Genomic DNA, 22,850 nt, shown 5'->3' with positions numbered 1-22,850 from the left:
TACCCACACTACGGATTGGATACCACTATCTTGACGACACATTCACACTGATTACATATGTGAACATGTAAACAAATTGACAGTCTACACTACACTTCAGTCTACACATCAGACCAGTTTGCCACGACAACAAAGATTTCATGGGACAAGGAGCCCTGTCATACTGTAGTCTTACTCTGTCTACATTCCACTCTAACTAGACCTCGAGCTACACTTCAGATCAGTCTGCCACCAACACAAAGATTTCATGGGATGAGGGGTATTCTCTTACTCTACCTGTAGCCTTCTTGTAGTGGTTATTGATGCTTAAGTATTTCCCTCACTAGTATCATTTAATAAGTCTTCATAATAACTCAAATGCACCAAGACTTAATGACAGCTTCAATATTCGTCTCAGTATTTGAAGAACTGCGACTGACGCCAGAACAAAAGGGGCTTACATGCATTGAGAATAAAAAACAGCGCATTGAGAATGGCTAGGTACTAGCCGAAATCCGGATTTGCATAATAAAATCTAAAAAGAACGACTGATTGCTGCACTCTATAATTTATAAATATCTCAGTTCCCCCCCCCCTTTTTTTCTTTTTATTTGTGGCAAATTGCATTGGTCACTAATGTAAACACCCCCACGAGTTTCCAACAAAAATTTGTCTTTTAAGAATCAAGGGTAACTAAATTTCACTGTAGCAGCAAACATCTCTATTTAATAGGGAGAAATCACAGGTCACACCTACGGTTTCTTTCTAGTTATCCATTTTATCTGTTCGTACGGTAGTTTTTATGTGTGAACATGAAGAGCAAAGTCAAGGAACTACCGGTATTTTATTTTCTGAGCGACATCGAGCAGTAGAATGGAATTAATGAGGTGTGTTTATAATGATGAATCCACATGTAACGTATATTTACGTAAAAGACATTTCTCAATCCGTGATCATGTAATGACAGTGACGTTCAAAAACTTCTACGACTTGCATTCCTTCTAGTGAGTGAACTAACGTAAACTAACTGAATATCCGTAGTTCAATTGTCACTTCATCTGCGTAACTTCTTCCAGCCGAATGTAAACTCTGGGATAGGTCCATCAGGAAGCTGTAACAGCCAGTTTGTCCTCTGCATTTCCCTTAAAACAAGAAATACCCGATAACTTCGCTCTTCCTTTTGAGTTTAACATTCATAACACTTCCGATCTCAACATAAAACTAAACGTGGACGATCAGAGGTGTTAATTGTGCGTCCCAACTCTCATAGTTGTTACAAGCAGGCTATGAAGCATGTAACATTATCAGAATTAAACTGTATTCGCTATTCAGAAATCAGAAACCACAACGGAAATGCTGACAGTAAATAAAGTCAAGTTTCCGGTATCATCTTTGCTTTTGAATATCGTCGAGCAAAGTGCAGTGGTATGTTGTCCTACTTGACAGTTCTGGAATTTCGCTGAAGCTCGACTTGTTACAATTACACTGTTCTTTGACAGCAATACTGCGTATTATACATATGTTAAAACCACAGCGTGTCTTGTTGCCATGTTGAGAACAGAAAATGGCGGACTCGTAATCACCATCACTCCTTTATACTCAATGAACTTGCGCCACTCCCATCCCGTTTCTACCAAGCACTTCCCTGTCTAAATATTAGTCTATTCCGCAGTGAACTCGGTAGGAATCATCACCCAGCGGTACCGTGCACTTCAGCAATATCCAACTACAAAACGTGAAAACCATGCGTAAAGTCCCCTGCTTGAGGAACTGCGTATTCACCATAGTTCGTCAATGATCCGACACTTTTTATATCTGTAACCTTCAATTATGAATTAGGACTGGTTCCCATATTTTTTAAATATTATGTCAGATATAATTATGACATATTAAACCCCCACCCCCCCCCCACCCCCCAAACGAATAACGGATCGCAGTAACTCGTTGTCCGTTCGCGCGATGTGTCAGTGTGGCAATTCGTAGCTACGGATTGCTGATCGCTCAAACATCGATGAATGACTTGTGACGAATCGCCACTGAGTGGCAATGTGACTGTCTGAATGAGTCTGTTTATTAAGGATGGTTGTGTAGTTATGTTTCGTCTAGCTATGTCCACACTGGAGTGGGTCTGCTTCTACAAGTATACTCAGCAAATCACTGTTACGTACATGGCACTTACCATAGTACCAAGTATTAACCCATAACTCACGAGGTGACATTTCTGTAACGTGTACTACGAGGTGTGGTCTCCGAGAGCCCTATCTTTAAACCAAGATTTAAGCTGTAAATCACTTGAAAATTTAATTTATGTTATATAACATTTATGGTTACAACTATATAAGTGATGTTTAAATACTCCTTGTTGATTTTATTGCAGTACATAAAGTCAACAGTATTTTATTTTGTATCATGCAAAAATCACATACTTTTGTCAAGCTTTTTCAGTAGTACACAAAACGAATTGTTAGATAACTAAATTTTACGTTCTGAAAAATTATAGTATCTCTGTAGAAAGCAAATTTTCACATAAAACTAATTTCCGGGGTTTAAACTTGCATATAAAAACTGAACTCGACAGCTAGAAAAAGAAAGGCTGCAAAATTAATATTCAGTACTGAGATCTACATCTTTCTTTACCACCACCCAGAACACATTTAATTTTAACTAACAGCAAGTATTTTGTTGGAGGAACAGAAAGGTCCTCATCACCATTGTCTTGAAGTTCTTCCTCTGAATGTTTCTCTTGTTCGCTAGCAGAAATTTGATCACTGGCTACTGAAAAATCGTTGTCTTCTTCGTCTACTTCTTGTTCTATATCATTGACATCATTCCCCATACATTGACTAAAAATTTCATCGAACTTAGAGTGTGTAAAGTTGTCACATTCTTGCTAACACATTTTGTACTGAACTGACGAAAGGAGGTCCGTAGTTCACGAGGCGCGGTCTAGCAGACCCCGTCACATGTCAACAGTCAAAAAGGCGATAACACAAGTGATGGTTCAAATGGCTCTGAGCACTATGGGACTTAACTTCTGAGGTCATCAGTCCCCTAGAACTTAGAACTACTTAAACCTAACTAACCTTAGGACATCACACTCACCCATGCCCGAGGTAGGAATCGAACCTGCGACCGTAGCGGTCGCGCGGTTCCACACTGTAGCGCCTAGAACCGCTCGGCCACCCCGGTCGGCAACACAACTGACAATAATAACTTGTAGGGTTGGTGATTACAAGAGGGTCTCATTCTCATTAGTTGTTTTACTCATTGCTGAGTGTCGACCTCATTTCCTCATTCATTCTTACGTAGTTGAAACTCCAGACAGATGTACCCATTCACAGGGATCTTCGGTCTTTCTTAACATGGTGTGAAGAGGCAGGCTGGTAATCTTCTTCGCTTGATCCAGCCATCTGCTTGCTGCTCTCCCTCTTGGTCTTCTGCCCTCAGTTTTTCCTTGCACTATAGTCTTCTCTCAATTATCCCCTTTCCTTCTCGAGATGTGCCCAAGGAACTGAAGGTATCTTTGGCTGACACGAGAAGATAATCTTCTGGTGATTTTAAGTTCTTCTATTATTGAAACATTTGGTCTTTTTTGTGTCCACGGTGCACGTAGCATCAACGCGGCTCGTATCACTGCTTTTCACGGTCCAGGTCTCGCATCCGTATAAGAATACAGGAAACACCAATGCTTCTACCAAGCGCATCTTCGTTGTCTTGGATATTGCCCGATTCTGCCAGTGAGTTTGACCTTTGCGGCTCGACAAGAATGATTCGTCGTCTTATCTCTTTATCACACTTCCCTGCGCAATTGGTCAGAGAGCCTAGATATACATAATCACTCACTATCCCCAGATTCATTAAGCATCCTGTAAGTTGACTTTTATCGATGCCTTGGCGATTTATAACCATTAGTTTGGTTTTATTTTCATGTTTATCTCTAGGCCAAGGTTTAGACTTATATCTTTCGCTCTTGAGAACAGATTACCAAGTTCTTCCTCACTTCCTGCTATGAGTGTAGTATCATCTGCGAAGCGTAAATTGTTGATTTTCCTGCCGCCAATTGAAATCTCACACCGTCTCAGCCACCCAGCGCTTTCCTGATTACACACTCTGCATAGGTATTGTAGAGCTGAGGTGACAGTTTGCAACCTTGTCCGACGCCATTTGTCACATCGAAAAATTCCGAGTATTCGCCATCTGCTTTTATGGTTGCAGTATGGCTATTACAATGCGGTTTTAATAAGGATACCCGGTGATTTGGAACAAGAGGGTAGGTGGTGTATAAAAATGTTCCGCCATAATTGACCTACGAGAGCGACTTGGAGAATTCTGGCGCAGTCTGAGAGGCCACACCTCGTGAGTTAAGGTTTAAGGTTTCGCCTCCCCTTTCGTTTAAGGAACTCAGGAAGAATGACTGCTTAAAAGCCTCTGGGCACGCTGTAATTATTCTGATCTTGTCTTTGTGGTCCCTACGCGAGCGATACGCGGCGTTGTAGCACATTCCTAGGTTCTTCACACCAGTCAACGAAGGAAAATTAGGAGAAAAAAATCGTGCAGGCGCAAAAAAATTTCTGTACCGCGCTACATGGGAGTGAGCATTGGCCGAGGGGGGGGGGGGGGGGGGGGCACAAGATGGGGAAGGTGGCGACGAGGGGGCGGGGGGGGGGGGGTTGGGGAGCGTTTAAATGGGCGCTTTTTCACGTTTTTTCAAATAGCGGAAACCGCGGCTCCTATCGTAAATGTTTCGTAGTACAAAACGTAACTACATTATTTCCTACAACAAAGATACTATTCATTTTTCCTCTAGGATTAACAGTTTCCGCGTTGCAGGGGATGGTAAAAATCGCAGATTATTAAAAACACTTTTTACGGTATAAAATTAATGTTTTATTTTAAAATGAAGCGAGTTAGAAATAAGTATTAAATGTGTGTACTACATCTACGTGTGGCAGAGCCGCATTAGTGGACAAGTTATATTCTGGGGTGTAACACGGGGAAGAGGGGAGATGGGTCGGCCAGTAGCGCGAGGGAAGTTAGTTAGCTGGACTGCGTTCATTCACTTCCCTTTGCGAAGGTCTGCAATCAGCTGATTTCCCACTTCGTCTACCCTGCTACATCACAAGAAGCAACTACGAGGTGTTCCACGGACCCTGCACAGCATGCCTTATGAATCACTGGTGACGGAGTGAGCAGACATGCCTGAAGAGTGTTTATTTTGCACAAAATATCTTAATATTACAGGGAAAGCGAATATGAGTCACTGATAACACTAAATTAAGAAACGCATAAGGACAGAATATACGTAAATCTCAGCACAGTTCTGCACTGCCAGAAGGTAAGTCGTTCATTAGTCGTCCAGTACGGCAAGTGTAGTGTTTTTCCGGGAAAGGCAACTTGCCCCACCTCGACAGCTGTTCACTTGTCAGTTCACAGACAGACTGTGCCTCTCCAGCAGTTTCCGTCCAGTTCTCTTATTTGGGGAGATAAAATAACTTCACCTACCTTGTGGTTATATAGCAGAGATTTCCAGAATGAGATTTTCACTCTGCAGTGGAGTGTGCGCTTATATGACACTTCCTGACGGATTAAAACTGTGTGCCGGACCGAGACTCGAACTCGGGACCCTTGCCTTTCGCGGGCAAGCGCTCTACCAACCCCCTTTTTTTTTTAATCTCATTTTGTTCGCTTTTGTTCGTTGAATTTGCTCGGGGCGGACGTCGTAAGACATCCTTTTAAGTTCGTTGTTGATCGATTAACTCAGTTTTTTTTTATCACAGAGGGCAGCTAACCCTCTGACCGAACACGCTGAGCTACCGTGCCGGCTGACCAACTGAGCTACCCAAGCACGACTCATGACCCATCCTGGTAGAGCACTTGCCCGCGAAAGGCAAAGGTCCTGAGTTCGAGTCTCGGTCCGGCACACAGTATTAATCTGTCAGGAAGTTTCATATAGCAGAGATGTTTTCGGTTTATTGAGTATTATTTGCAGTTTTTGCATGAACTACTATGTAAAAAAGTTGAATTGCTGGAGCTGACAAATGTCTAGTATACTGAAGAGCGTAACATGCTGCCAATATGTATTAGATAATTTCGATTTTATTGTCTCCACTATTAATGACTGCGATACTTTTCACAACATGATGCGAGTTAATGAACATTGCGCTCTGATTTAAATATATGGCCGAAAGAATCAGCCTACAGGAATTGTGAAACGAACCTTGTCATGCAGGACCGTGTGCCACAAAGGGCACAGTTTCACCACGAGATGGGGAGACTCACAGGCGTCTATTGTCTATTGAGGCCCAAGTGCTGTAGTGTACGAGTGATACAGATGAGAACCTACATCATAGGGAAACCCAGTAGAAGGCGTGGCCAGGGAGACGTAGCAGTGTTAAATATGGCGGACCTAAGATCGGTCATAAAGGGAAGCATTTATGAAAACTATTTAATTCTGTAGTAGTGCAGGGAATGAAGCCACAGTAATTTTAACCTACCATACTTCATAAAATTTCATGGTGATCCCAATAAAACTTTAATATTGATCATATCTCTAATACTTTAGGATTTACTGTTAAAGTGAAATTAACGAGTTTTGTAACAAAGACCTGAATACTAAAATCTGAACGCTTTGGTCGATCTTAACGATCGACATTTCATATAGAAGCGCATCATTGAAATGACAGATGTTGCAAATATCAACTCTGTAACTTTATTTGTTTAAAAGATATAGTAAATTTAAATTATCTCTATTTCAGTTAAGCAACAGATCATCATTTCCTCCACACAAAACACATTGAACGATGACAGTATGACACCTTACTGAATCATTAGGTAATAGATATTTGTTGTAAAGTTTAATGCATAATAGTTACATTTGTTCTTTATTTATTTATCAGAATGCACATTGGTGCAAGGCTACTGGCCATGACATTCAAAGCTAAGAAGGAAATTGTATTGGTTTTATGTAAAAGTATTTAACGTTTATTATGTAATGATTATTATTGTTACTTTATTTAGTACGTGAAAGTGGTCAAGCTTGAATTATTTAAATATGTTAAAAAGTAAAACAATGTAGAATAAGCTGTAGCCGATCAGACGGACAGCTTCAGGAAAGGGAACTGCACTAGTCAGTTGAGCGAGTATGTTCGGCGCGCGGTTAGCGCGGCCGGGACGGGCAGAGGGACAGTGTTGGTGCGGACGCGAAAGCAGACAGTTTGTCTGGAGACACCGAAGGGTACAGTTCAGATTGAGACGCGAAAGCGGATAATCGGTCTTTAGGCAGCTAGGAGGTGAAACGACTTAGAAAATTTCGCGTTGTGTGGTATCGCAGGACTTAGTCTCTGAGCGATCACCCGCGCGTCTGGTGTGAACTTTTAACTTTTCGTGTAAATATCGAGGTGGAGTCTCGGACTTGCGTTTCGTGATAACACTGTGAATGATAGAACTGTGTCAAATAGATATGCGCTCGAGTGTAACAGTAACTCTAAATACAACCACTTTCGCTATTAGTTTGCTTTCTGAATAAACATTATTGTAACCAAATCGCAACTGTGGGGCCTACATCATTTATGGGTCGTTAATTTAGTTCCCGATATTATTATTACTGTTATTATATGTTATATTAACTTTGCATTTCGCAAACTTGCCATCAGCCGGACAATTTAACCAAAGGGTCACAAGTGTCTAATTTAGGGAGTGTAATGCGACACGAGCGGTTCAACCCTTAGACGAGTTTGAGCCAAGACATTTCGACGAAGAGGAACCGCATGTGAGTCCGAACATCTTTGGGATGTTAGCTCGCAATGCGGGTATCAAATGCATCACTCCAGCCTCAGCTCTCCCGAAATCTGAAGAGCCTCAGACGCTTAAATTTTCCCCCTCTGGAACAGAAGTAGTTTACCTAAGTGTTACAGAACATCAGACATTTCAACATAAGACAAGCAATGCATTACAGTAGTCTGTTGTTCAACTTCTGAACATGATCTGTCCCATTCCATCGGACATATTCACACCCATCTTGGAAGATATACTGCAGATGTGTGGTAAGTAGCTCCACCCAGTGCAGCCCACATTACAAGTGGCAAAAAATCCTGAATGGAAAAGATTTATGCATTCCACCAGCAACACAATTAATGATGAGAGAAGTGCAGTAATTTTTTGGTCATTCATTAATTCACCACCAAGTGACTAAAACTCAATTAAAGGGCTTTACAATATGCTGTCAACGACAAACAGCAGAAGATACCACTTTCACCAACCCAATGCCATTCCAACCTGCACTACATAGGTCACTGACAACATCATTCTTAGAAATTGAACACACTGGAACGCAATATTCAGTTTCCTTTCCTAATTTTCATTCGTGCATTATTTCTTCAAATGTTCAAATGTGTGTGAAATCTTATGGGACTTAACTGCTAAGGTCATCAGTCCCTAAGCTTACACACTACTTAACCTAAATTATCCTAAGGACAAACACACACACCCATGCCCGAGGGAGGACTCGAACCTCCGCCGGGACCAGCCCATTATTTCTGACTGTGTGGTCAGGTGTTACGTGGTGCTGAATTTTACCCAAATTCATTGACAGTCCATTTGCAGAGAACCAGTAACTAATTTTGAAGAAAACATTATTTACATTTTCAAAAGTGCATCTACATCTGTATACTCCGCAGGCCACCTTACTGTTTGTGGCGGAGGGTACTTCTGGGACCATTCGCGAATGGCGCGAGAGAAGAACGTGGGTAAACTTCCCAATTAGCTCTAATGTCTCGGACTTCCTCGCTGTGGTCATTTCGCGAGATATGTGGTACCGCATTGGCGTAACTAAGGTTTTGGGAGCGCCGCTGCAAATAAGTTTTGGGGCTTTTGTTAACTAAAGAAGAAATATGATAACATTAGGCACTCACACATCACAATTCAGATTAAAAGTAAAATATATGAATTTTCTGGCCTGTTGTATTATCATAAGATAATTGCAGCTAAACTATCTTTTGATCCTACTTTCTCTAAGGAAAGGCCCCCGTGAGGCTTGCGTGATCTGCTATTTATAATTTTTAGTTTAGTCTCTTCAGTTTACCTTGGAATAATCCTCTATCAGTGCTAAAAGATGCATTTTACTCATTAACTTTCAAGTTGAGAAGAACAATCTGTTGCTGGTGAATCTGCGTCTTGCGTCTATTGCTAGTGGTCCGTTTTCAAATTGAGCATCACCAAAATTTACTCTTGGTTCCTTTTAGAAGCTGGTACCGTGTCCTCTATGAACTTGCAAACTGTCAGAAACTTCCCGCGTCTCGTTTTTGCTACTGTGTTGGTTCCCAGTTTCAACTTTTACATCGTCATTTTTTCTCCAGTTCCACTTTCAAAAAAATGGCTCTGAGCACTATGGGACTTAACATCTGAGGTCATCAGTCCCCTAGAACTTAGAACTACTTAAACCTAACTAACCTAAGGACATCACACACATCCATGCCCGAGGCAGGATTCGAACATGCGACCGTAGTGGTCGCCCGGTTCCAGACTGAAGCGCCTAGAACCGCTCGGCCACACCAGCCGGCTCCACTTTCATTATTAATTTTAGTACATATCTGCCTTGGGCATGAAGCTGATCGCTGGAGTCTTCATTGTTTTTTCAACTTCTTCTTCTCGGCAGTCTTTTAAATTTCACTTTTAAGCACCACTTAAATAAGACCTTTTTCTAGACATTGTCGTTTTAACTTAATGCAAAATTTAAAAGAAACTCAAATAGGAAAAAAATAGCAGTACGTTTTATATGACCGTAAGCGTAGCTTAGATGAAGAGGAAATAAACTTCATTACACAGATTACTGAAGTATACAATTGTGATGTCTGAGTCACTTTCTAATAACAGTTCACATTGAGGTGACGAAAGTCATGGGATACCTCTTAATATCGTGTCGGACATCCTTTTGCCCGGCTTAGTGCAGCAACTCGACGTGGCACGGACTCAACAAGTCGTCGGAAGCCCACTGCAGAAATATTGAGCCATGCTGCCTCTATAGCCGTACATAATTGCGGACGTTCCAACTACCATTCCGCTTTCAACGTCTGTTAATTGCCGTCGTGCGGCCATAATCACCTTTTCACATGAATCCCTGAGTACAGATGACAGCTCCGTCAACGCACTGCCCTTTTTACCGCCTTCTCTATATGTGCATATCGCTATCCCACTACTTTTGTCAGCTCAGCGTACTTGCACTATTACACGGCGTCTATCACAAACGTACAAAGAACTTCAGGGAATGTTAGTAGGGGAGTCTATTGTTGTCAACGCCAACGGAGGGAAATACCTGCTGTGGGTAGTGCATTCCAGAACGCTACCTGCCGTACCGCCCATGGCTTGAGTAGAAAACTAGGCTGGTTGAATCTGCAGACGGTGCATAGTACCGGCCGCTACACGCTGTAGCATTCTCGTAAACGTTAAACAAGAAGGGTGGGATATGTTTTCTGGCACGCTTCTCCTTAAAGAGTTTCCATGTCTAAACTGAATATAAGAAGAGATTTTTAAATAAATCATTAAAATCAGTTTGCCACCCTCCCCCCACTCCCTATACCCCCTAACTCTCCCCACCCCGCATTGTGGGGTCTGCGGGGCGGTTATTTACGCCACTGCGTGGGAGGAGGTAGTACGTTGTCCGACTCTTCCCGGAACGCATTCTCTCGGAATTCCACTAGCAAAGGTCTCTGTGATGCAAAATGCCTCGCTTGTAACGTCTGCCGCTTGAGTTTGTCGAGCACTTCTGTAAAGCTCTCGCGCTGACTAACACGATCCTGAGACGAAACCGCCCCGTCTTCGGTGGATCTTGTCTATCTCTTCAAATGGTTCAAATGGCTCTAAGCACTATGGGACTTAACACCTGAGGTCATCAGTCCCCTAGACTTAGAATTATTTCAACCTAACTAACGTAAGGACATCACACACATCCATGCCCGAGGCAGGATTCGAACCTGCGACCGTAGCAGAAGCGCGATTCCGGACTGAAGCGCCTAGAGCCGCTCGGCCACAGGGCCGACTACGGGTAAAGGTATGCGCATTGAAATACAGACATATGTAAACAGGGACACTACGACGCAGTTGTCAGCTCGGTTACTGGTGCTACAATGGCAGGTTATCAAGGTTTAAGTGAGTTTGAACGTGGTGTTGTAGTCGGCCTACGGGCGTTGGGACACGGCATCTCCGAGGTAGCGTTGAAGTGGGAATTTTCCCGTACAACCGTTTCACGAGCGTACCGCGAATATCATGAATCCGGTAAAACATCAAACCTCCGACATCGCTGCGCTCGGAATAAGATCCTGCAAGAACGGGACCAATGACAAATGAAGAGAATCGTTCAACGTGACAGAAATGCAACCCTTCCGCAAATTACTGCAGATTTCAATGCTGGGCCACCAACAAGTGTCAGCGTGTGAACCATTCAACGAATCATCATCGCTAGGGGTTTCGGAGCCGAAGGCCCACTCGTCTACCCTTGATGACTGCACGACACAAAGCTCAACGCCTCGCCTGCGCCCGTCAACACCGACATTGGACTGATTCCTGGAAACATGTTGCTTGTTCGGACGAGTCTCGTTTGAAATTGTAGCGAGCGGATGGGCGTGTCCGGGTATGGAGAGACAACCTCATGAATCCGTTGACCCTGCATGTTAGCAGGGGATTGATAAAGCTGGTGGAGGCTCTGTTATGGTGTGGGGCGTGTGCAGTTGGAGTGATACTGGGACCCTTGATACGTCTAGATACGACTGACAGATGACACGTACGTAAGCATCCTATCTGATCACTTGCATCCATTCACGTCCATTGTGCATTCCGACGGACTTGGGCAACTCCAACAGGACAATGCCACACCCAACTCGTCCAGAATTGCTACAGAGTGGCTCCAGGAACGCTCTGAGTTTAAACATTTCTGCTGTCCACCAAACTCCCCAGTCATGAACATTATTGAGCATATCTGAGATGCCTTGCAACGTGCTGTTCAGAAGAGATCTCCACTCCCTCGTACTCTTACGGATTTATGGACAGCCCTTCAGGATTCATGGTGTGAGTTCCCTCCAGCACTACTTCAGACATTAGTCTAGTCCATGCCACGTCGTGTTGCGGCAGTTATAAGTGCTCATGGGGGCCCTACACGATATTAAACGAATGTTTAACGTCACATGAGATGGAAAAAACAAGGAAGGTACAAATTAATTTAATCTTAAGTTTAGAGAAAAATAAAGTACGAAATGAAGGAATGACAGACAGACTAGGCGTCTTAAGAAATCCTTAGCAAACCGTTTCAAGAAAAGGATACATGTTGAGGGAATATATACCTATGTATACAGAACTAGGTTATCCGGCCATAGGACTAACAGTGGGCGGGGAAGTTACATAGCGAAACAAACACTGGAAATACGAATATAGAGCAATGAAGAGATTTCTTAGGAAGTGTGTAGGATAGGGAGAAACTAGAGAGAATAATGGCTGAGAAATTCGCACATGCAGGCAATCCATGAAAGTGCAGCAAGTCACCGCATGCAACTTTCTGGAACAGCAGCTGCTTTACGGTTAGTGGAAAATTAAAGAGGACATTCCGATGCTTCAATGTGTGAAGGCCCGCTATAGAAGAAATAATTGAGTCGTGTTGATCAATATCGGGGTTCTCGCTAGTCCGAAATAAGAAGCAAATGTCGCACAAACGTTTTTCAGTCGAAAGTAGATGTATTTGCGCGTGTGAAGGAAACAGGTAGTGATGAGGGAAACGCAGCAAATTCCGGTTTTAGAAAGTGAATCAGATAGTACAGAACAAAAGCAGAATCTATGAAATAGCTGAAATTGCGCACTTTATGTCAGCTTTTAGTGTCCGTATATTGTGAGACAGCTGGATTACAAAAATGAAATAAGAGAAACAGACAAATGTTTTCATTGTTCTAAACTTTGTGACATTGTTTTAATTATGGATATTACAGTTGGAAAAAGTCGTTATAAATGTGTAATGGTTTTAAGAATAACCTATTGCAGCGATCGGCAAACTCTTTAGGCAACAGAGCCAAATATCAATAGCACAACTGTTGAAATTTCTTTTGGGAGCCAGGTTTTCTTAAACTCTAATTGTGGCTCTCCTAAGATGTGTTTTTCTAAAAGCGTCAATCTGATTACGTTCGCTGATGTCGGCTCCTTTCAGCTTGTATACTTGTTCGTCTACCTCCTTTCGTTCATTGTTCCCTGTACGTGGAAACCGTCTCAACATACCTTTCTCAGTACTCTAACTACACCTTCCTTCACTCCACAAAGCTCCCTAAAACTAACTTAATAAACTTTAAGTACCGTTTCAAGAGTTAGTTAAACTAAAGATACGTTGGATAAAACTTGATATCAAACTTACGTTGGATAAAACTTGATATCAAACTTAATAGCCGACATTACTTACTGATAAAATTAAATTTTAAGGCATGCATAAAATTGAATCCCGACAATGTAAACACCGATGTGGACAAAGGTGTTGCTTTTCCGTGAACAGTTTGCTTAAGTCAGTTCCGTATGTGGTTGTTTTTAATTTTAGGCACGATTCCAGATCCTCATCAGTAAGACGAATTCTCAATTTACACTCGATAGGGTTTAAGCATGAAAATGAATGCTCGTATAAAAATGCAGACCCGAATGAGAAAAGAACAGCAGACGCTAGTTTTTTCAGTTAATTGTATTAGTCAGGAACACTATTTCAGATGTTAGAAACCAACATATCTTTCTTCTCCAGGTCTTTCAAAGCAGACAACTTTTTTCCAAATATTTCTGTATCAGCGCAAAGACTGACCTTGGAACTCCACAATTCTTTGTTCTAAAACCCAACAATTGCATTGCAAAGTTTCAGTTGCCAATATTAAAGGGATAAAGCTTTGATTCTACTACAGTAGCATTAAAACGTTTTTTTAAATTTTTCTTCACAAATGCTAATGTCGTTTTGCTGTTCCTGAATTCCAGAAACCTGTTACAAACGATTCCCTCATATTTCAAAGTGTTACTTTTAATAGAAAGTCAGTTTTACAATACACTCGAAAATATCGTGTTTCTTCATCGTTAATGATACTGGTGACCGTATTACGATATCAATAAGGATGAGAAAGAGAGCAAAAATTAATCAGCAGAGATCCGTTACAGGTGGAGGACAATAGTGGTCAATAACAGGGAAAGGATACGGAAGGCGTCTTGATATTCCTATGAAGTGATTTACGATAACCATGATAAAATGAAACCACTCGTATAAAAATACCATTCTCACGAATACGAACCTACCGTCTTAACTAGTGCACCGTGTAAGTCGCTGAGGGTTTGAAGCGTTCCTGTGAACCAGATCAAGCGAAGGGTATCGCGGGCCGGACAACATGTCCTTTTGGAACAAAGGAACTGGATAAAATTACAATGAAATCCAGACCATTAGCTGCTTACAGGCGTTGATAAATATCAACTGTCCCCGTCGATATTTATCAACGCCTGTAAGCAGCTAATGGTCTGGATTTCATTGTAATTTCATTCTTCGAGAGCTGCAAGATCACTGGTGGTATCTGTTCTTTCGGACATGACCGAAAGAACAGATACCATCTTCATAAAGGAAATGGAGTACTCCCAACATGCCTTTGTTCCTTATATTGCTTCTCGGAACTGGAGAAGAAAGCAGCTGTCTAATTTTTGCTTTACCATGCGTACACCGAAGGACACTATATATAACAATATATTGCTGGCAATTCGGCAGCAACATCACCTGCAAACAACATTTCTCGTCGACCCCGTAATAAACGGGCGATTTACCACCAAGTTCAACCACACCACTGAGCCTGCTGTGGTTAAAAAAAGGGGGGGGGGTACGTTTAGCAGCCGTGATATTTCATCTGAAAATGTCGAGTAATACTTATAAAAACTGGAGATGCAATTACCTGGTGTTACCTGGTGTTTAACTAAAACCCCTTTTTACTTTTAAATAAATTTCTTGATATTACTGATTCCAAAATCATCAGCAGGAATTGTGAACATTGCGACCATTGTTATATTTTTATGAAGTTCTGCTTCTGCAGAAATAGCTTCAAAGCGCTGATCAATGCGAAATCTCATAGACAATCGGGGCGCTTCCAGTCAGCCATATTTATACTCGACAAATCGTCGCCAACAATTTACCGGATCGCTTTGGAAATATGAGCGATCAGCCATTCATCGATGGGATCTACTGACAGGCCGTGTGTCGTTTTGATCCGACGTTTTAGGGGGGGGGGGGGGGCGCAACCCTTCACTGCTGGGTGTAACTGCGTTTCACTGGGCGCTGCGGTATTATGCTAGACTAATAAAGCGCTACTTTGGAAAAAAAAAGCTATAAAATTTATCAAAATTACGCACAACCGTTAAGCAGGAAGAGGTATTGTGGCTAAGCGGAAACAGATTTTTTTTTACGGTGGATTTACCATATACAGTGAATCGGTAGCTCAGTGGTAGCCGGCACGGTAGCTCAGCGCGTTCGGTAAGAGGGTTAGGAGGGTTAGTCGCCCTTTTAATAAAAAAAAACTGATTGAAGGGATCAAGGATGAACTTGAGAGAATACCATGAGCACCCGACCCGGGCAAATGCAGCGAACAATAAAAAAGCGGAAAGTGCAAGATTATCGATCCAAAAGGCCTCTGGTACGATTATGGTTCACTACTAAGATTTTTAACTGCCACTTATCACTCCTTTGACCCCTGTCAGTGTTTGTTTGTATGAAAAATGACGAACTGACCCGTGATTCGGAGCCCACGTTTAACTGTTAGTCACAGTCCACCTTTAACTGTTGGTCACCCTACGACAAGCTGGGTAAGTTAGTTCAAAAGTCGGAGGAAGGCAACGGCATACTACGTCCAGCGGGCCCATGCCTTATCAAGCACAGTAGCTCTGAAATCGGCCTTCGAGTTGATAATAGAATCGCTGAAGGACTGGCAGGAAAGAGCATAGTACACATTGTAGTCTTTAACGCCTAGCTGAGATCTGGAGCAAAAAATTTTTGGTCTCTTTGAGCCGTCCAATAATTACATCCTTAAGTAAACCTGAACATGAGAACGCATTGCCACATCCTGTTGCAGGATACCATCTTTTTGAAGATAGCTACACCGCGAACAAGGTTTTTTTGGTATGCCTGAAAGATACAAATTACAACGTACGATAGTAGCCCAGTGTTGGGTTAATCGCTAAATAAAAATTGGTCAGCGGTGTGAAGGTTCAAATGGTTCAAATGGCTCTGAGCACTATGGGACTCAACTGCTGAGGTCATTAGTCCCCTAGAACTTAGAACTAGTTAAAACTACCTAACCTAAGGACATCACACACATCCATGCCCGAGGCAGGATTCGAACCTGCGACCGTAGCGGTCTCGCGGTTCGAGACTGCAGCGCCAGAACCGCGCGGCCACTTCGGCCGGCGCGGTGGGAAGGACTCCCGCTCTCAGAGTTCCTTACATATTCTATAATTAGGTATACAGACAGTTTGTCCATCTCAGGAATCGAGAATCCTGACGATTTTTGCCAGTTATCGACATTGATACTGGTAAGATATCGGTCTGGGGATTCCAAACTTTCCAGAATGTTTTAAAAAAATATTTTTGTTGTGTTACATAATTACAAGTTAACGTCTTCCAGATTTTTTTCTTTTACTTGTGTTGTTAAATCTCATTTCTTGCCAAATTTCATGACTCTAGCCCAGCAGTAAGTACGCTACAGGTTTTAATAAGTATGTTTGCGAGTATCAAAATAAGATATAAATGGTTCTATATTTTAACTTCAATGACTTAGAAGCTTACATTTATTACACAGCCATGGGACCGTAGACCTTAGTATGTGACATCAATTCCAACTTAACAGGTCTGTCTGCCCCTGAGAAAAAGTATTTTAACAGTCAGACAGACGGACAACAAAGTGATTGTGTAATGGTTCCGTTTTTATGTACTGAGGTACGGAATCCTAAAAACAACCAACGTGTTTTCCTGTATATTTGCAGACACCTAAACGACAGTGCGATTAGAGTTTTAATCTACGGAAGATTTAATTTCTGTTTTATTAAATAAGTTATTTAATTCTCGCAGTGCCGTGATTGCAACAATAAAATGCAGTCGAAAATTTTTTTCGTGCTTGAAGATGTGACCACAGGATCCACCATGGCAATACACAAGAAGAGAGCATTTTTGCGACTGACAGTGGTGCTTATCCTTGTAAACGTTAACTCAGGCTGGTTGCGTGATATGCCTTATTTTAGTACATCAGTAATTGCCGGTAATTGTTTCTTTGTTGTTGTTTCATACTGATCGGTTTCAGGAAGTACCGCCATCTTCATATCAGTTAAACAGTTAAAAAATAAATGACAACTGGGTTCTAACCATGTGTTAACAGAGGTAAGATTTTTTCCTATCAAAAGCAATACAAACGCTTTATAACCCCTTCTCATAGTTATACAGTCACTATGAATTTCTCTGTCATATACTAAATTCAAACTTGTATGCTACCGCTTCGTACAAAATTTTTAAAAGAAATCTGAATGGTGCAAAAAGCCCATAGTATTAATGAGTATCCTCTACATGTTCAAAATGGATTTAAAAATACAATCTTGAAATAATTTATACAAAAACGTTCCAGAGGAATAAACACGAAACGTTACAGAGGATTTCCTAGACTGAGAAACATATTTTAGGAAAGGGAAACAGTTAAAGAAGACTTTTTAAGAATGTGTCCTTTCTTCGTTTCCATTAGGCCATCGCAGAAGGAAGCTGTGCGAACAGATCCAAAAATGCGAGACACTGCGTGAAATCTGTAAGTTTTAAATTATAAAAAAAAAAAAAACACAGCGATAGACAGATGGAAAATACAGTCTTCTTCTTCCTCTTGTGCCACGCCCCGCATCTGCGCACGGTCGGCGGGGTTATGAACGGATTTGGTACGGTTAATTTAACGGCTTGCCCGTCGCCCATCCTGTAACCACCCCATTAGAATGTGCGTACCATAACTGTCTTCGTGTAGTGCTATTCATGTGAAAGTGTGCGAAAGTTTTCTAAATGTTTGCGAATCGTGTAACTGAGGCACAATTTGGGCACTAGGCCGGTATACACCTAGCACAGCGATCTTCAAACCTTTCCGCACAAGAGCCAATTTTGACATTGTGGAGCGGTACCTCCAACCGCATGGGTACTGATCTTATTATTAACTGGTAAACTACTTAACACAGTATGTTGTGAGCGCCCAACAGACTATGTATAGTAAGGGCGCGATAAGTTGACCGTCGGCCCCCTACTACCGATCTCTAAAAGTCGGCACCATTCGGAACGCTTCGTGTCTACTCTGTTTCAGGATGCGGCGACACCAAAGTTGTGACACTGTAATTACCTTATAAAGTGTTGTAATGTTGTCTCTGTGAGCAGATGATTAATAGATTTATGCTTCATGGATTTGTACATATACACTACTGGCCATTAAAATTGCTACACCAAGAAGAAATGCAGATGATATACGGGTATTCATTGGACAAATATATTATACTAGAACTGACATGTGATTACATTTTCACGCAATTTGGGTGCATAGATCCTGAGAAATTAGTACCCAGAACAACCACCTGTGGCCGTAATAACGGCCTTGATACTCCTGGGCATTGAGTCAAACAGAGCTTGGATGGCGTGTACAGGTACAGCTGCCCATGCAGCTTCAACACGATACCACAGTTCATCAAGAGTAGTGATTGGCGTATTGTGACGAGCCAGTTTTCAATTGGTGAGAGATTCGGAGAATGTGCTGGCCAGGGCAGCAGACGAACATTTTCTGTATCCAGAAAGGCCCGTACAGGACCTGCAACATGTGGTCGTGCATTATCCTGCTGAAACGTAGGGTTTCGTAGGGATCGAATGAAGGGTAGAGCCACGGGTCGTAACACATCTGAAATGTAACGGGCACTGTTCAAAGTGCCGTCAATGCGAACAAGAGGTGACCGAGATGTGTAACCAATGGCACCCCATAGCATCACGCCGGGTGATACGCCAGTATGGCAATGATGAATACACGCTTCCAATGTGCGTTCACCGCGATGTCACCAAACACGGATGCGACCATCATGATGTTGTAAACAGAACCTGGATTTATCCGAATAATGACGTTTTGCCATTCGTGCACCCAGGTTTGTCGTTGAGTACACCATCGCAGGCGCTCCTGTATGTGATGCAGCGTCAAGGGTAACCGCAGCCATGGTCTCCGTGCTGATAGTCCATGCTGCTGCAAACGTCGTCGAACTGTTCATGCAGATGGTTGTTGTCTTGCAAACGTCCCCATCTGCTGACTCAGGAATCGAGACGTGGCTGCACGATCCGTTACAGCCATGCGGATAAGATGCCTGCCATCTCGACTGCTAGTGATACGACGCTATTGGAATCCAGCACGGCGTTCCGTATTACCCTCCTGAACCCACCGATTCCATATTTGCTAACAGTCATTGGATCTCGACGAACGCGAGCAGCAGTGTCGCGATACGATAAACCCCAACCGCCATAGGCTGCAATCCGACCTTTATCAAAGTCGGAAACGTGATAGGACGCATTTCACCTCCTTACACGAGGCCTCACAACAATGTTTCACCAGGCAACGCCGGTCAATTGCTGTTTGTGTATGAGAAATCGGTTGGAAACTTTCCTCATGTCAGCACGTTGTAGATGTCGCCACCGGCGCCAACCCTGTGTGAATGCTCTGAAAAGCTAATCATATGCATATCACAGCATCTTCTTCCTGACGGTTAAATTTCACGCCTGTAGCACGTCATCTTCGTTTTGTAGCAATTTTAATGGCCAGTAGTGTATTAAAATGCATTATGCAAGACTAGACATGGTCGTAAATGTTTTGAATATCATGTTTCTTTTACTTATTGTGTTCCATTATGATAATGTTCTTTGCTACAAGTAAGTACCACATTTGAAGATGACCATCTCTGTAATGTGTATTCGCGAGTCCATGTCAGTTCTGTTTCAAAATTTATACCGTAGCAGCCGACTGGTACGAGACGGGCATGTCCATGGGTTGTCAGTAGTGGAAGAAAAACAATAAAACACTTCTCCTCTCGCGCCGTCTAAGCCCGCGACGGCCGCACTACGTACTCCTCTGGCCCCGAGGTTGGCGGCCATCTTTACTTACAAGGAGACTGCGCCTACTCGTCGTCACCTTTTTCGTCCAAATTAACGGTATGGCCAGGAATGAAAGTCACAAAAGCGGGAGTTTTAGCAGTCTTGCCGCGGGTCAGGCAAGCCATAAGCCATTTATGTTAGGTAGCTTCCAGGCAGTGGTTGGCGCAGCGGAAAGATCACGGAATGGTAATCTGAGGGTCGTGAGGTCGAGTGTCTATGAGGAAACTTCTTTCTATTTTCAATTTTAACGTTAGATATAGCGTAAATAAACCGAAATAGTGCTTCACATACTGTGTTTATTAATATTTTCATAAAAGACATGAAAAGGAAAGGTGAACGAAAACTTGGGACTGCAAATAAATTTCCAGAAAGCGTTTGCAGGGCGTACAATATATTGTGCATTATTTCAGTTTATTTGCATTGTAAGTAACGTAAAAACTGAAAATAAAAAGAAGTTTGCAATAGGAACTCGACCTCACGGCCCTCAGATTACCGTGGCTCAAATGGCTCTGAGCACTATGGGACTCAACTGCTGTGGTCATAAGTCCCCTAGAACTTAGAACTACTTAAACCTAACTAACCTAAGGACATCACACACATCCATGCCCGAGGCAGGATTCGAACCTGCGACCGTAGCAGTCGCACGGTTCCGGACTGCGCGCCTAGAACCGCGAGACCACCGCGGCCGGCCAGATTACCGTCCTGCATTCTTCCCGCTGCGCCAACCTCTGCCTTAAACTACGCTAACGTAAAAGGCTAACGCCTCATCCGACCCTACATCTACATGGATACTTTGCAAATCACATTTAACTGCCTGGCAGAGGGTTCATCGAACCACCTTCACAATTCTCCATTATTCCAGTCTCGTATAGAGCGCGGAAAGAACGATCACCTATGTCTTTCCGTACGAGCTCTGATTTCTCTTATTTTATCGCGGTGATCGTTTCTCCCTATGTAGGTCGGTGTCGCATTCGGAGGAGAAAGTTGGTGATTGGAATTTCGTGAGAAGATTCCGTCGCAACGAAAAACGCCTTTCTTTTAATGATGTCCATCCTAAATCCTGTATCATTTCTGTGACACTCTCTCCCATATTTCGCGATAATACAAAACGTGCAGCCCTTCTTTGAGCTTTTTCGATGTACTCCGTTAGTCCTATCTGGTAAGGATCCCACACCGCGCAGCAGTATTCTAAAAGAGGACGAACTAGCGTAGTGTAGGCAGTCTCCTTAGTAGGTCTGTTACATTTTCTAAGTGTCCTGTTAATAAACCGCAGTCTTTGGTTAGCCATCCCCACAACATTTTCTGTGTATTGCTTCCAATTTAAGTTGTTCGTAATTGTAACACTAAGGTATTTAGTTGAATTTACGGCTTTTAGATTAGACTGATTTATCGTGTAACCGAAGTTTAACGAATTCCTTTTAGCACTCATGTGGATGACCTCACACTTTTCGTTATTTAGGGTCCACTGCAAATGTTAGCACATTCAGATATCTTTTGTAAACCCTCGGCAAAATGCTGTTTTTTTTTTCTTAGCGACTGGCCATCTGAAGCTGCCACTTCTGTAACTTTTATTTCTGCCCATGTCCCTGTATAAAACATAAATATGGAGGAACTCAGTAATGGCAAATACGTACGTCCCCTTATTAGCTCAAGGCCAATTTCACCAGCTTCAATTAAATTAAGCACATATTATTACTGTTTGTCGGAATATATTTTGTTACTAAGCAGGAAAATTATACCATTAAGAAGCTGTTTTTGGATTCGGCTGAGAACCTAATCTGATTCGGGCAGCAGTTTGGCCCGAGAAACTGCCTAAAAACTACGCCACGCAGGCCGGCACTCCGTCCCTCGTCATTAATCCGCAGGCAGGATTCGATCCGTGGTGGGCGCAATTCCCCATCCTGGCAGATGGGCTTTAACGCGCACAGCTATCCGGGCGGGTACGGAAAACAAAGTCTGTTTTCTAGAAATAAGAATCGCTGATAAGTCCATGCCGGCAAGCATGCTCAGTTTTGATTACAAAAGGCATTATTTCAGTATGAAATGCACCGAATTACTTTGGGATGCATTGGAAAGACTCTTCCGCATTACGAAAGGCGACTGACGTTGGCCTGCCAAGCGACCAGAGGCTTGTCCTCTGCCTGGGGCGTCGTTTGACGACAGTACAGGTGTGACACCTGGACAGAATGTCCATCTTCCGGTCGTTAACGCCGGCTTACGAAACCCTAGCCGCTACTACCGCTTGACGTAACTTCGCAGTCCACCTCATATGTACCTGTTCTAGTCCTCAAACGACATGTAAATCATAGATCGTATCGCTGGTCGATTCTTTCTCCCCTATACAGTTGAATCAAACTTTTTTTTTTTTTTTTTTTTTTTTTTTAGGTTCGGTAAACTGATCTCTGTCATAAGTAACTATAGCTTTTCCAGTTGACAGGACAAGATCGAAAAAAGCTCTACAAGTGTGGTTAGAGGTCAAGATTGTGCTCATTGTGTTCCTCAGTTTTAACAGCATAGTTCACTATGATTTCTTGCGGCCAATAAAAGAGTACTACTTATAATCAATCCGAAAGGAAATGTTCGGACTTGCGGTGAAACAAATCATGGCTTTTGCATCACGATAACGCACCTAATTATACTTCGTTCCGCGTCGTTTGGTCAAAAATAGTACCCGAAAGATGTGACCTTTTTCGTTTACCAAAAATAACGA

General features: G+C 42.5%; 1 protein-coding gene across 1 annotated transcript in view; it reads right to left on the bottom strand.

Moving 5' to 3' along the window:
• The window catches only part of LOC124790110 (probable phospholipid-transporting ATPase IA), a 355,816-nt gene that overhangs the window by 252,601 nt on the left and 80,365 nt on the right, over positions 1-22,850 (bottom strand). The window lies entirely within an intron of this gene.

The sequence above is a fragment of the Schistocerca piceifrons genome, chromosome 3 (assembly GCF_021461385.2).
Source record: "Schistocerca piceifrons isolate TAMUIC-IGC-003096 chromosome 3, iqSchPice1.1, whole genome shotgun sequence".
NCBI classification, from domain to species: domain Eukaryota; kingdom Metazoa; phylum Arthropoda; class Insecta; order Orthoptera; family Acrididae; genus Schistocerca; species Schistocerca piceifrons.
This window is presented reverse-complemented; position numbering and strand designations above follow the sequence as displayed.